Source organism: Aquarana catesbeiana, linkage group LG02, assembly GCF_042186555.1.
Source record: "Aquarana catesbeiana isolate 2022-GZ linkage group LG02, ASM4218655v1, whole genome shotgun sequence".
Classification (NCBI taxonomy): Eukaryota; Metazoa; Chordata; class Amphibia; order Anura; family Ranidae; genus Aquarana; species Aquarana catesbeiana.
The window spans coordinates 400,726,646-400,741,499 of NC_133325.1; the positions used below are offsets into that span (position 1 = coordinate 400,726,646).

Genomic DNA, 14,854 nt, shown 5'->3' on the forward strand with positions numbered 1-14,854 from the left:
TATATGCGAACAGTATTATCATTATCAGAACAGTTATGGTAATAGAATTCTATAGCCACAAAATCGGGAAGTATAGAATATATCAACAACGCATTGGGGGTTATTTACTAAAGGCAACTCCACTTTGCACTACAAATGCACTTGGAAGTGCAGTCGCTGTAGATCTGAGGGGAAGATCTGAAATGAGGAGAAGCTCTGCTTATTTTATCATCCAATCATGTACAAGCAAAAATGCTGTTTTTTTTTTTTTTTTTTCCTTGCATGTCCCACTCAGATCTACAGCGTTTGCACTTCCAAGTGTACTTGTAGTGCAAAGTGAATTTGCCTTTAGTAAATAAACCCCACTGTCCTAAACAACGACCATAGCAATCAATCAATTTTCAAAATTTTGAATTATGGAATCCAGCAGGTTGCCACAGACAACCGCTCCAATTTTGCTACAGTTTTCAGAAACTCATTATATTGCTCATCAACTATCAGAACGTAAAAAAGCTTTCCAAAGGCTTATTTTTAAATTAGGGTAATGTATTAAAATTAAACATTAATACAGAATGCATTTTTATGAGAAGTATGGTGGGCAAGTGCAAATAATCATGAAAATGGGGGAGATTTACTAAAACTGGTGCAAACAGAATCTGGTGCAGCTGTGCACAGTAACCAATCAGCTTCCAACTTTTTCAAATAAGCTTTGACAATTGGAAACTGACTGGGTACTATTCATAGCTGCACCAGATTCTGTGTGCACCAGTTTTAGTAAATCTCCCCCCAACGCGTCTTAATCAACTGAAAAATGCTGCTGTATTCTGATATCAATCTACAGACTCCTTTTCTCTTCATACTGCGCACGTGCAGCAGGATCTTCATCCTGACATTTGTTGGGTGCAGTAAACTACATTTTTAGTGTGCGGGAGCAGGGATAGATTTAACTCAATGTGCGCAGGTGCGGCATTGTGTTATCTACTGACTGGCCTGTATATCTAGGAAGAAGACACTGTCCAAGGATGACACTTGCTAGGAGATGGTACCAACGTTTGTGGAGCAGCAGAATAGAGAAGAGAGCAATACAACATAGAGACAGAGAAGACTCCTATGCATAGGATTTGGTAACTATCAACTGTTTACACCATAGGCACACTAATTGTGTTTATAATATGATAATAACACTTGCATCCAATGTGTGTATAAGATACAGTTCAGATTTAACACCATAAACATGTTTTATATTGACACAAAGTATCATCGCCTTCTGACAATTTCGAAATAAGGTTTACAAACTATCGTTGCGATTATTGGATTCAGAAATTGCAGTCACTTTATAAGGGACACCATTAAACACCTAGCTAATTGTTACAAATATCATATAGTTGTAAATTGGAACATAGAAATTGAGTAAAATCATCTACTGCTAATGTAAAAATGGATCATTATTATGTAGGATTTATATAACGCCAACAGTTTACAAAATAAGGGCAGACAGTACAATTACAATTTAATACAGTAGGAATCGGAGCCCTGCTCATTAGAAGCTTACAATCTAAGAACATGTACAAAATAAGTTTGCATTAAAACTAGTGTGTATATATATATATATATATATATTAATGCAAACTTATTCTAACATGCTTTTAATAAATATATATATATATATATATATATATATATATATATATATATATATATATAATTATTAAAAGCATGTTAGAATAAATCTAACAGATACATATATACATGCTTGCACATTTTTTTTTTTAAACTCTTATTGTATCGTTGCATGTTTTTTTTTTTTTTAAACACTCTAATGTGAACAAATGTGCATTTCCACATATGGAATATAATTAATAGGCAAACAAAATAATATATTTATTTTTTGGGCTATAAGGCTGTTAATATTTTTTTTTTTTTTGTAAATCATGCTGAGAACAAACATAAAAAGTACAATTACTAAATTGTTCAAGATCTTAATAAGGTTGTATAGTTTGAGACATGGTTTAGTATTTATATTTCATATAAATACTGCAAATATAGACATTATTAAATCAGGACACACTTAAAAAAAAACTTGGTGGTTTAAAAAAAATTGTCAGTAAATATCAGAAAACTGCAGCTCTGTGAAAACAACATATGAAAATTGCAGCTCTGTGAAAACAACATATATATCTATAAGGTTGAATAATATAATGCAGATTTTAATTAAATGTAAAATAATATATGCATAAAAAAACAGGCTGAGGAATAACATCACATATATATATATATATATATATATATATATATATATATATATATATATATATATACACACACACACACACACACACACATTTTAAGATTTTCCCCATCCTTGTAAGATTTCTCTCTGCTTTTATAGCTAAAATTTTAGATAGCTCTTTCATTCACTTTTGGTGAATTAAATTTAATCCTGTGAGGTATATTACTGTTCTTACATGCTTGGCCACTTTTGCTTAAACGGGTTGTATAAAAAACTAATACAATATGAATAATACAACACAATCAATTTGGATGAAGCTAAATGTTATTATTTATTTTATTATTTATATAATTTATAGTTATTTTAGAATTAGTTTTGTCCTAAATCAGCCCAAATTTTGCAATTACAATAAATACATCCATACATTACAGCTTTGAACACAAAAAAACTTTGATTAATTCCTGTAAAAGCAGTGTATCTAACTGTATTCCGAACAAAATTTGCAGTAAAATAATAATAAAAAAGAGTGGCTTGTTTATTATACTGCAAAATTAGCAATTTATGCATGGATATATGAAAGAGTATAATGCACAGATGACCTTATATAAATGAAAAAGAACTATGTGCTGTGTATATCCAAAGCTTTAAAAGAAACCTTCACAGCTTCATCTAATTGTGAAGCAAATGCTTCAGTTTTTATTACAATTTTCTTGTTTTGTTTCCTATAGGTGGAGTGTGCAAATGAGCATAACCCTTGGTAAGAAATTTGGAAAACCCCTGCAACAGAGTTTCAGTTTTTATATAACTGATTGATTAAAGGAAATCAATCTGAACTGGTGAAAATGAAAGAATAATTTCAAATTGTGTAAAAAAAAAAACCACACAAATAATTAGTGTCTTAAATTACACATAAAAATCTAAAAATGGAATAAGCACTAACATGTAACATTTTTCTTAATTATGATAAATACCAACATAAACCTGACTGAAACATTTGTTTTATCATTTCTTTTTTATACTTTACAAATATAAACATAAAAAACAACCCTTACTTCAGATATACTAAAAAAAAAAAAAAGAAAAAAGAAAAAAAAGTGTGCTCAAAATTTACCCTAAATACATAATTATACTAATAAAAAATAGTCATTCCCAAGTCTTAGAAATAATAATTATTAGATTTAATGTTATAATTTTTCACCTGTTATTAAATTGTAATTACTTTACATTTACCATTCATTATTTTAGCTTTAGAGAGAGTTAGTTAGTGAGTTGATTTGCTAATAATATATCGACCCTATTCTAGAATAAATAATATATTTAATTAAACTTAAATAAAAATGAACACTAACAAATTTTGAAATTAGAATACGTTCCTAAAACAACCTAATTTAATTTAAAAAAACACACAAAAAAATTAGGTAAATAAACTACCACTCCGCTAGTCTTAAAATATTCATTCAGTTAGTGTGAAAGAATAATTAGTTTACCTGTCAATGTAATAATCAATGTATCAAAATTTTGCAGAGAAGTTATCTGGCTTCTTTGCAGACACCATGATCTTTTTTTTGTTCACGCTGCATCTAAAATACTTCTACCCCTTAGTCATAAACTTAACTCTGCATGAACTGACCTCACCACCACCACCATTAAAAAATAACTTTTATGAAAATAAAAGACAGCTTTTGCAGTGATTTAAATCAATCAATTACTTTTAGTTCTAGTGAAGAAGTTAGAAAAAGACATCACCTCAAATTAAAAAGTGTAATTTAGGATTTCTATGTCCTATTACCAACACAATGCTTTATATAAGCTTACTAAGCCAAAATAGAGATATTGATCACTATCTATGGGTCAGTGTTCCCAGGGTTTTTTTTTACATTTCCTACTTATTTATTAAGTATGCAGATGCAGCTATTCAGATAAAGCTATCTATTGACACCTTGACTCCTTTTTATATACGTAAATTGACCTATAGGGATTGATTTACTAATGGCAAACTGTTCGCTTTGCAAGGGAATTTTCTCCAGGAGCTTAGTAAATGTGGTGTCATTCGACTTTGCAAAGTATATCCAATCACACGCATGGAAAATAAAAAAAAAGCACTTTTCTTGCACATGATTGTATTATGGAAGTCAGCTATACTGCATTCACTAAGCTCTGGAAAAAATGAACAATTTGCCTTTAGTAACCCTTCCCCATGGTCTTCAATGTAAAAAAAACTTCAATGTAAAATGGCTGAACTGCTTTTTTTTTAATCTCTTAGGCTCTGTTCACATCTAGGCGTATAGGGCGACAATCGCAGTAAAAACGCTCAAATAGAATTGCGGGATGCCCGTCGCCCAAAGGAAGCTCCTATATTTATTTTGGGTGACAGGTGTCCTGTGGGAAAATCGCACCATGTATGGAGTGCTATTGAAATCGATGGGCAACGCACTGGGAACAATTGGGCGTCCTGCGATTTACCGCCATTGCGAATCGCAGGCAGAATTGTGGTGGTGTGAACAGAGCCTTAGGGCCAGTTGACACCATAGAAATGCAGTCCGGGTGCGCATGCGCGCGGCGCCGAGAGCGGTCATGAACTGACTGGGCTCCGCTCACCTCCGGCTAGAAAGCTAAAATAAGAGATTTAAGGGACGATCGGACCGCCACCCGACCTCCATAACAACACTCGGGAGCGGACGATGCAGCGGAGAGCAGCGGGGAACACAAAACACAGCTACAAAACCCCCCGAACGACTCGGACCTCCAGGGCCCAGCAGCTGCAGCCCTCCTCCTCACCTAAAATGGTGCCGGGGAAGGGAGACACAGCACGCGGCGGCGTGCAGAAGCAAACTCCGCAGAATACAGCACAGCCAGCCAAAGGGAACTCGGAGCGCAGCAGCCCCCCAGCCATCCACCAGAATTGGACAACTCTCCAAACGAATCGGGGAACCGAAGCACAGGTCAGTCCCCAGACACAGCTCAGACCCCCCCAGCCCAAGATGGCGTCAGCTACAGGAGATACTCCTTATGGGGGAGGACAGAAACAGCAGGCTGTGGTAAGCTGCCCAGCAACCACCTTCCTGGCAGAAGTACACAGGGACCCCTTCTCATCTCAATCTGAGGAGGGGCCTTTATCCCCACAAAGCGAGCAGCCACAGCTATCCCCTCAGTCAGGCTCTCTGGACAGACCCCTATTCACTGATTCCCCAGCGTCCTCCACGGACAGACATATGGCAGAGATCGCTGAAATAGCCCTAAGCCAAAACAGTGCGGCTTCCCTACAACCACCTGCACCCACAGAGGGATACTCAGAAGACACAGTACTCCTTGCTAGATTCTCAGCACTCCTGCAACAGGAGCTATCCAAAGCATGCACCATAATCACCACAGGAATGAGAGATGATTTTCAAAACATAGGAGAGAGACTGGACATGATCGAATCCAAGATGGACGGGACCGTAAAACGTGTGAACCAAAACTCCAAAATGATCATATCCTTACAGGATCAATTGGATCAAGCAAACGCAAAAATCGAGGACTTAGAAAACAGATCAAGGAGGTATAACTTCCGCGTGCGGGGCCTCCCAGAATCGGAAATGGATCTAGAAGAATCGATTCACACCTTAATGAAACAATTGATACCAGACATCGCCTCTCATCAGTTAGAACTAGACAGAGTACATCGGGCCCTGACGGCCCCTCGGTCGGATGGTTTACCACGCGATGTGATAGTGAAGCCTCATTTCTACCGTATTAAGGAAAAAATTATGCAAGAGGCAAGAAACCAAGGAGACAGAAATATTTCAGGATACCCGATCCAGATCTTCGCAGATATAGCCCAGACAACGATCCAGAAAAGGAGAGCATTGAAGCCGCTCCTCAACCAACTCATCGCTCGACACATTAAATACAGGTGGTCGTTCCCATTTAGACTGTCGTTTTCCTACAAAGGCAAATCTCACTCCTTTGCTACCTTCCAGTCAGGGGAAGCTATTCTCCAGGATTTGGGAATTATCTCCTCAGAACCGCAAGAGACCAGAGCCTGGATGGACGAAGGACGACCTGTTTTCCCCCTGTGGTCCCAGCAGAAAAGATCAAGAACCAGGAATTCCCCATCAGGCACCTGAAGCCAGCTTAAGACACTCACTTCACAATTAGGTCCAAGGGACCGTGATCCACATTGGTGGTTGGCAACCACACTTGAAAATCCAGATATTTGTATCTGGTAGTTCCTGAGTTTCCCGTTCTACACTGACTTAAAAGTAGACATTATTTGAGGTTATAAACTAGGTTAAAAATGTTTCCCAGATGGGAAGATGGCTGCTATGCAAATTTTCTCTATTGAAATTTTTCTTCTGTTGGTTTTTTCTGTTGGTTGATCCCTGAGTGGAGGGATAAGAAGAGAAAAGAGAGATCTTTCTTTTGTTTTGTTTTTTGTGTTTTTTCTCTTTTTTCTCTCTCTCTTACAATCTAATGAAGGGTGGACCCGTTCGTCCCCCCTTGACGTAAAAAAAAAAAAAAATCTGAGGCGGAGGTGAACCACATGCCACTTAAGGTGAACTTGTCTCAACTAGACAGGGGAGACAACTTCACGACTACTACACAGGGGAATTACAACCCCTGCAGTCACACTGCGATGCGGTGTGCAGGCGCCTTTTTGGCGCCCCTTCTACTTTGTTTGATTTTTTTCCTTTTTTATTTTTATTTTTTGGAACTCTCTTTTACCCACGGGTTCTATCTGTTAAAACAATTAAACATAATGCATCATTATAAATGTTTTGATGATCCTAACTCTGTCTCTTTTCCTTCCCTTTATCCCACCTCCTTCCTGGATGCACTCCTACCCCACGCAAAGATCCACGAATATAATTCTGCAGACTTCCGACCAGATATCTTGAGACATCTAAAACGTGAGTACAGCCTTCCAAACAAACACCATGACGGGTAGGAAAAAACCTATTTACACTATAATGACACATAATGCACAGGGCTTGAACTCCCCCATAAAACGGACCAAGGCCTTCCAACAATACCACAAGTTGGGGGCAGACATCCTGTTTATACAGGAGACACACTTCTCACGAACCTCAGCCCCAAAATACCTCAGTGCAAGATATCCGACAGTCTTCTTGTCTAACGGACCAGACAAAAAAAGAGGAGTAGCTGTTTGCATTGCCAAACGGGTCCCCTTTACACCCATTAACGTGATAAGAGACAGAAAGGGTCGCTACATCATGGTCGCTGGTAAGATTGACGAGAGTGTGGTCACATTTCTCTCCTATTATGCCCCCAATGTAGGTCAGATAAACTTTTTTCAAAATATGCTGGAAGTTATAGCACCCCACTTAGTGGGACACGTGATACTAGGTGGAGACAGTAATACCTCCCTGGACCAGATTCTAGATAAATCAGACCCCCAAAAAGCGATCTTGAAACATACTCCCAAACAAAGCAATAAGTTAGCACGCTTACTACATAGCCATGATCTTTTCGATCTCTGGAGGGACACTCACCCCACAGTTCGTGATTACACGTTCTACTCACATGTCCACAAAACATACTCCCGCATTGACCATCTCCTCACGCTGTCTTCCCTTTTGCCTTATGTCTTGACAACTAAAATAACTCCCATTGCATGGTCGGACCACTCAGCGGTCCAAGTTACTTTATCAGACCTCTGGTCTAAGCCACGTCAGTCGACCTGGCGATTGAATGAGTCACTGCTGAGCGATCCTATAATATACACAGAAGTGGAAAAAGCTATACAACAATATTTTCAAGAAAATAAGTCGTCAATCTCCTCCCCAGAGGTGATATGGGCAGCCCACAAAGCTACCATACGTGGCAGATTAAACCGGGGTTCCACCCAAATTTTGAATATCTGTATGTATTCTCTTCCTTGCCTAGATGCTGACATGCCGTTTAAAAAAATTTAAATCGCCGTAATTACCTTTTATTTTTCTATTCTTCTTTGCACTTCCTGGTTCTCCTCCCGTGGGAGTAGGCGTGTTTCTAGCCTCTCCCAGACTCCTGGGAGCTAGTCTCAGGCTTCCCAGGATGCCACTGAGCATGTGCGGGAACGAGCAGTGAATGCTGGGAGCACAGCATTCACCACATCCAGGAAATAAATGCTTGTGGGCTTCAAATGGCCACAATGAAGATGGAAACCGCCTGCAGTGAATAATATAAGTTATTATTTCCGACGAAATCTGACACAGGTGGACATATTACACACAATATGTGAGTATGTAATGCTGAGAAGAAAAGTTTGTGAATGAACTCAAAAAAAAAAAAAAAAAAACGATAGATAGGTGGACCCCCGCTTTAATACAGTTAGCTACTAAGGTCAAAAGGGAACGCACACACGATATCGAACAACAAGAGGAAGAGTTACACAGACTAATGCGAGAACAAAAATCCGACCCACACACAGACTTGAGGAACAAGATAGACGTAGCCAGAACAGCATTAAATCTAAGTCTCACTACAAAAGCAAAAAAATATGTAAGATGGACCAAACATCGCTATTACACAATGGGAGATAAACCCAATAGGCTATTAGCAAGAAAACTCAACCCTAGACCATACAATCCCGCGCTCCCCAAATTAAGACTACGGACTGGACAAGTGACACAAAACCCTCAGCTTATATTACAGGAATTTTATAAGTTTTATTCAGAACTTTATGACTCCCCTAAAAATGACTTTTGTGAGGACAAGGTAGAAGGATTCCTAAAAGACATACCACTCCCTACACTATCTACCGACCATACAGAGTCGATGGAGGCAGAGTTTACAGCGAATGAAGTGGCGGAAGCTATAAAATCCCTGAACCCGTCGAAATCACCGGGCCTGACGGATTTTCGGGCCATTATTACCGCAAATTTGCGGAAACTCTGGTTCCACACCTTTGCTCTTTTTACAATTCACTAAGAAAAGGGTCCCCTTTACCACTTCACGAAAACAAGGCCTTCATACATGTTATCCCTAAGCCTAATAAAGATCACGGAGACTGCACGAACTACCGCCCCATATCGTTGATTAACGTTGATCTTAAAATACTGACAAAAATATTGACAACCCGCATGAACTCGTTTATATCACAATACATACACCCAGACCAGACAGGATTCGTCCCACATAGACAGGCCCCAGACCAGACCAGACGCATTATTGATATAATTTCTGCTTTGAACTCGGGCTGGGATGGGGGGGGAAGGAGAGGGGCAGTATTGGTCTCATTAGACATACACAAAGCGTTCGATTCACTATCCTGGGACTACCTCTTTTTCATCCTAAGGAAATATGGGTTTGGACCACAATTCCTGACCACACTTAAAACAATCTATCGTGACCCCACAGCAAATCTTGTAATTAAAGGCCATCAATCCCAAAACATAAAAATACTCAGAGGGACCAGACAGGGCTGTCCCTTGTCCCCTTTACTATTTATTTTGGCCCTAGAACCACTGGCCATCAAAATTCGTGAACACCAGAATATACTGGGAGTGCGCTGCGGCGAGCGCGAACACAAGTGCGCATTGTTCGCGGATGATATACTATTACTTCTATCATCCCCGGTCACCTCCCTGCCTAATTTGCAGGTAGTACTGAGACAATTCACAGAATTCACGGGACTCAAAGTAAACCACTCTAAATCACAGGCACTTGGGATCTCCTTGCAGACACATATAATGCAAGCCCTGCAACAATCATTCCCATTTAAATGGCAGAGAGAGACCTTACCGTGCTTAGGTATATACCTGACTCCTACTCTGACAACTTTGTACAGACATAATTACCCCCCCCTTTTTAAGAAAATTTTAGAAGATCTCAAAAAATGGTCTAATAATCCTCCGTCGTGGCTTGGAAGGCTGTACTCGGTAAAAATGAATGTTTTGCCAAAGGTGCTATATTTATTCAGAACTCTTCCGATAGCAATAATAAGAAAAGACACAGAAATTCCAGAATAGGCTGTTGGATTATGTCTGGGGACACAAGAGACCTAGGGTGAACAAGCGAACACTATATACCCCAAAATTGAACGGGGGCCTGGGAATGCCTGATTTACTTAAATACTTTCAGGCGGCACAAATGTCCCAATTAATTAGATTCCACACACAACAATCTAAACCTCTCTGGATGTTGATAGAATCCTCTCCATATCCAGACAAAGAGATTAGTCACTTCATGTGGATGAAGGCGAAAGACAGGCCGGTAATCTTGTGCCCAAGCTTGTCGTTCTCACTAGAGTTGTGGGATCGACTGGCAGTTACCTACAAATTCAAATCCCAACATACCCCCCTAGCTCCGATATTTGGAAACGCTAGGTTCACCCCGGGTCTCCACCCCAAAAATTTCTCGTGGTGGACTAACAAGGGCTTGATGCGTATAGCAGACTTTTGTGACCATAGAGGTGCTTTATCGAAAATTTCCTTACGGGAAAAATATGACCTGCCAAATTCGGAACTTTTCCGCTATACTCAGATATCACACTTTTTGGCGACACTGAATCGCACCTCAGATCTCACTACCTTTTCCTCAATGGAAAATCTCTGCAGGACTTTCGATAGACACACGGGTCACATATCAATTATATACATCTTGGCCTCGACCTCCCAAAAATTGTTTTACATGCAAAAATGGGAACAGGATATGGACACAGTCCTATCTCCTGAAGAATGGAGCAAAATAATACAAAATGCATCTAAATCGATTATTAATACCTCCTTGATAGAGGCGAACTATAAAGTATTGATGCGATGGTACATGGTTCCGGAAAGGATAGCGACCTTCGTCCCAGGGGCTTCCCCCCGGTGCTTTAGGGGATGTAATACAGACGGTACCATGTTCCACACCTGGTGGACATGTCCTAAAGTGAGGAGATTCTGGATACGAACATATAACCTTATATATTCCTTCACGCAAGTGAATCTACTTAAATCGCCTCTGCACGCACTGTTGGGACGCCCAGTGGAGGGGGCATCAAAATCAATGCGCAGACTTATAGCATTTATATTTGTGGCGGCCAGAATTTCGATAGCGAAATCTTGGAAATCCTGCTCGGTTCCCTTTTACTTATTAAAAGCAAAACTCTCGTGGATAATGGTAAATGAACGCCTTTCGGCAATTTTGAAGGATAAGATGACTGGGTTCAATAAAGTGTGGGAACCCTGGATTAGATATCTTACAACCTCATAAGACACCTGGTAGGTGAAACATTATACACCTAGTAGGAGTGCATCCACCCCACCTCCCCACTATCTACCTCCCCTCTTTACTCAACTCTCCCTTCCCCCCCCCCTTTTTTTTTTTTCTTCTTTTTCTCTTGTTTTCATTAGCAGCTCTTGGACTACTGCATTTTCTTTCCTTTTCTCTTACCTCTCTTTCATCTTATTCTATCAGAAAATGGGCATCGCGGGACCCTGACGCCTCGATGAGGTGGGGGGCATGCGCGAGGGACCAATTATAGGATTAAAGAGCTGGTCTAGGTATTGACCTGACTAGACGAAAATTATAACAAGTAAGCTAGGCAGTACATGTGAACCAACCGCTCTGCGGTTGAACTATGGAACAATAACCATGTACCAATATTCTACTTACTCGTACAGTCAAAAGCACTTCCTTCCTCTCCTAAGTTATGTTTGGAGGTTTGATGGACAAAATGCAAAGATGGAATGGGGAGGGGGGGGGGGGGGAATAAAAACAAAACGGAAATGAGTGAGGATTGATGAGGATGACTCCACCACCAAGTCACAGTGAGTTCCCAAGGGGGTGACTGGTGATAGGAGACAATATTTTTCATCCCACATGATAGTCCTAATGGGCCATGTATAGGTGTTACAATTGTAGGGTTAATGCATGATTTTCCTGGCTGTAATTATCTTTATCACAGTCTATGTTGCCTGTCGATGTATGATATACGATGTTTACCCTCCCTTTTTTTTACTTTTTTTTTTCCCTTTTGTATCCAGAAAAACTAAATAAAAATTATTGTTTAAAAAAAAAAAAAGAAATGCAGTCCGAATACATTCCAGATGCTTTTCTGCATGCGTTCCAGTACAATCCAGTGCAGAAAAAATGCAGCAAGCTTTACTTTTTTTCTAGAACTGCAAGCACTGGTGTGAACTATGTCATTAAAAACCATATAATCTACAATCCATGCGTTTTTGATGCAGAAAAAAAAAAAAAACACACTGGACTGCATGCGGTGTGAACTGGCCCTTAGAAATTCTGGTCCTGTGTGACACCTTACCTGGTGATGGTATTTTTAGCTGTAAAATAATTCTGTGGTTCCACTTACCACAACAGGAACTAATAATTTCCACCCATACTAACAACAAAAAGATTAGCAGTAAGGTCTTTTTATAAAATCTGTATCAAGCTTTTTTTTTTATTAGATAATTCATACTAATACTTTGTTAATGGGCAAAGGTCCAGCCGCCTTCAAAAAAAAAATTAAAAGTCAGCAGCTCCAAATACTGGAGCTGCTGACTTTTAATATTGGGGCACTTACCTGTCCAGGGAGCCCGCGATGTCAGCACCGCAATGGAGCAGAATATCTGTAAGCTAACTTATGGGTGCCAGCGAAGCTCCACATCAGGTGACACCCGAGAGCCGATAGAAAAATTGACCAGGGTGCTGACATCGCAGGTACTGACAGGTACTAAACATTATTAATTCTTTCTTCTCCTCCTCACTTAATGCCTGGCAGTATCTCACCTCATTGTCATGTGGAGGAAGCTGGTACAGAAGCTGTTTGATTCGATACTTCTCACCCACGCTGTTGACATAAGGGACCTTTTCTTCAGGCAGACAGGCAAAATATAACTGAACCTGTTCAGGACGCAGTCCTGGTGGAACTCAAGTATACTCCTCCATAGCACATCCAGTGACCCCAGGAAGATGACAGGTTTGTCGAAACGGCGTAGGGAGGAGCGGCGTGCTGATGTCACCACCACACCACGCTGATCCCGGAAGTTACGGGCAGCAGCTGTAAGCCGGCCGGCTTATATTGTTTTACAGGCGTTTCTGAATTTGATATACTGTAAGTGCATTTTTTATTCTCTTTTTTTAATAAATGGTAACTGTATCACGCTATGGAGCTTTTTCTTTTATATATATCTTTGGGATCTGAGCGGTAAAACTTCACTCAGTGGATCTTCTGAGCGGGGACCCGGGCGATATATTCCCAACAGAGACCCAGTGGCTGGGGGACACAGCCACTTGTTCGTATGATCTCTGTGACAGGAGATCTAGTGATCTGGTAAGGGGCAGATTTATTTGAGGTGGAGGAATTTTCTTTAACATCACGCTCCCCAGGGTGACATCTTTTGCATGCCTCACATCACCTGAAGATTGGTGCTTTCTCTCTATTATGAAAGACTTTTCCAGCAGGAGTTATTTGGCTGTATGGACTTTGCTCAATTTTCTTGGCTTCCGATTCTCTATATCTCAAATATTGATTGCAATGGCTTGATGTATGGGGTCTAAGCTTTTATTGTTTGTCAGCAAACACTATTTCTTCTTTAATATAAATTTTTTCATTATTGTTGTTCACCACACAAGGATGTTTTTGTTGTGGTCACATTAATTATGATCATATCCACTTTCAATAGCAGCGCAGCCTATCCTATATATAGTTATTGAGGTGGGGGTTGCCTCGCATTTTTGGTTGCAGCAGCACTAATATTATTCGACGCATTTTGTAAGTTTATTTGAGGGATAGCGCAGTATTTTTTTGATTTTGGATTCACATCTAAGCCGCATGCGGCTAGCAGCTGGGGTCCGGTGCGTCTCTGTTCTGTTTCAGGGATGGATCAGGGCCGAATTTTGCCTGAATTTGGCCTGAAACAGAGCCAAAGACACACAGGACCCATGTGCTATCCGCTCCACAGCCGCCCCAGAGATTTGTGAACTGGCTCCATAGGGTGTTGGTCACAATCTCCTGTCATGCAAATTGGCCAGAACTGGCCAAATTTAAAGCGGTTGTAGCCTTAAAAGGTAAAAAAAAAAAAAAGATTCTGTTCCTTTAGGGCAGGGATATGCAATTAGCAGACCTCCAGCTGTTGCAAAACTACAAGTCCCATCATGCTCTGCCTCTGGGTGTCATGCTTGTGGCTGTCTGAGTCTTGCTATGACTCATGGCACTTGTAGTTCTGCAACAGCTGGAGGTCCGCTAATTGCTTATCCCTGCTTTAGGGCATGATCTATAGCATTGTGCTTCTGCAGTGTAATTTGCCCATTTCTTTGATCTAAAATACCTGGTTGATCCTGCCTGTTACTGTTTTCCCCTGTATACTGGCCATGGCAATGATGGCTGCTGATCCATGATACTCTGGTCAGTTTACATGCCTCCGTCATCACACTCTCTGCTCTGAGTCTCTCCCTCTCCCTCCCTACCTGTCAGTTCCGAATTCTGTGTGAGAGATGATCTCCCACCCGCCCCTCCCCTCCCGGTGCTATTCCCTGTGGCTTGAAAGTAACATTTAAAAATAACTTGCATTCCCCATTTTATCAATATACAAAGTACAGTGTGTCTGTTTTTTAAAAAAATTCTAATCCTAAATACTTTCTTGCACAGCACCGATAAGTGGTCACTTGACCTCCCTCTGCTGGCTGGTTGACATCAGAGGAAAATCTCAGCCCCTTCCGCCGCTCTCC

General features: G+C 40.2%; 1 protein-coding gene across 3 annotated transcripts in view; it reads right to left on the reverse strand.

Annotated features, from left to right (window-relative positions):
• Positions 1-14,854, reverse strand: part of VMP1 (vacuole membrane protein 1) — a 240,108-nt gene that overhangs the window by 62,206 nt on the left and 163,048 nt on the right. The window lies entirely within an intron of this gene.